The following is a 2,201-nucleotide window of genomic DNA, read 5'->3' on the forward strand; positions in this document are numbered from 1 at the left end:
TGCATAGAGAAATCTTAAGCTATCTGAGATTTGTAAAATGCCTCTTATTTTTTAAAGAAAAGATTATATTAGGAGCCCTGGAGAAGGAAGGAAGAGGAGAGGGCTTTAAGTGAAGAGTGCAAGATAGAAATCTGTCCCATTCATACTAGAAAGATCGTAGAGGTTTACTGGTTTCCTGACCAATGGGAACAGTGTAGAGACTACTATGATGATACCCCTCAGAAGGTGGGAAGACCTCAGGACAAAGACATCATGATATATGTATTAAAACCTGACTGTTTACTTTGCCTGGCAAGAGATAGACAGTAGCAGAGATCTACAGTGATTCATGGGCAAGTGACTATTCGGCAAAGGAGTCAGGGCTTGAAGAAACACGACTGGCAGACTGGTTTAAAAGAGGTCTGAGGAGGAGTTATGTGGATGGGTCTCTCAGAGTGGACAGAGTGAGAATATCTGTGTTCCATATAAACACTTACGAAAAGACGTCTACTGAAAAATGTTCTTAATATCAAGTAAACAACATGACCGATCTTGTGTATATCAAGCTGTCTTCCCCAGCTATCCCGGTGCTTGAACAACGGGTCCATGAACATAATGATCCTAGTGACAGTGTGTCTGTAAGAACACAGGCCTCTCTTCACCAAGGCTGATCTGGCTGCTATCACTGATGAGTGCCTATTTCACCAACATCAAAGACTAAGCTCCAAAAATGGCACAAAATCCAGGATATGCCAGTCACCTGATGGAAAAAGGATTACACTGAACCTCCATCATGGAGGAAAAGACACTTAACCAGGATATGAATTTGCCTTCTTTGCCTATAGTGTTTCTATTAGTGCCACGATCTGTGGACTTAGGGACTGCCTTATTCACTCTCCTGGAATCCCATAAAATATTGCTTTTGAATAAGGGATCCACTTATAGAATTAGAGTTGAAGAAATAGTTACATGTCCATAGAAGAAGATGGCTTGATAAAATGGTGGAATCATCTACTGACAACTCACTTATGTTGCCACCTGTGGGACTAAGAAGCTGTCACACAAATTATACTATATTCTCTGAGCCTGCAGCCAATATACAATGCCATATTTTTCCATAGCCAGAACACTTTGATCTAAGAACCAAAATGTAGGAGCAATGGTGGCTCCTTTATTATAATTCCTGACATAATCACACAACTTTTGTTTCCACAACATTGTCCTTTTAGTTTCCAACAGAAGGATACTTCCTCTAGGAAACATGAGAAGGCTTCCACTGAATGGAATCAGACTGCACATCAGCCATCTTGGGTTCTTCATGACACTGAACTACCAAGTAAAGAAGGGGGTTACTGTACTGTCCGCAGCAAATAATCCTAACTAAAAAGTAGAAAAAGAGATGGCACTACACAGCAAAGGGAGGGAGGGCCAGGGAAACCCAGGGATTCTCTGGGCAACTCTTAGTGTTCTCATGTCCATGGTAAAAACTACTGGAAGATTGGAGCAACCACCAAGCAAGAACCACTAATAGTGCAGGTTTGGGGAATGAGAGAGTTTAGGTCAATGTACTGTCTGCCTGAGAGGGATTTCAGCCCCAGGCAAGTTTACTCTGGATTTGGTGGGACTGAATAACAATGGAACATTGGGAGTAAAAGGGTTTATACCAAGCTTTATTCTCGTGATGGCAAGTTGAGTGCTAGAATCACACCTGCCTCTGGCACGTTCACAATCTGTCTCCATCTCTGCTCTGGGCTCCTCTGCCTCAATGCAACCCCCCAGGTGGGGCTCCTTATATAGCAACACAGACAACTATGGCTCACCACCAACAGGTGTGCAAGCATGCACCTGTGAGCACTGCAGTTGCACAATGGGCAAGTAGATCAGGGTCAGGTGAGGCTCCTGGCCATGGTAACTTCCATTTCCCTACACTGCACCTGTCCAGGATTCTCGCCTCACAATCTATACACACTCAGTCTTCTGCAATGGTCCCTGTGTGAGAAAGCTGAAGGTTTGTAACCAGGTTCCACAACAGCAACAGAAGCTACAACAACATACAGATAACAACAAAATTATGATAATAATAGTTGTCCTCAAGCCTGAGGACTGATAACAAAAATTATGATAATAGTCATCCTCAAGCCTGAGCAGATTAATTGCCACCAAATGATCTTCCATTTGTACTCAAATCAATTCTACTCAGATGAGCTTATGACTTGCACTTT

Source organism: Manis javanica, chromosome 12 (genome assembly GCF_040802235.1).
Source record: "Manis javanica isolate MJ-LG chromosome 12, MJ_LKY, whole genome shotgun sequence".
Lineage (NCBI taxonomy): Eukaryota > Metazoa > Chordata > Mammalia > Pholidota > Manidae > Manis > Manis javanica.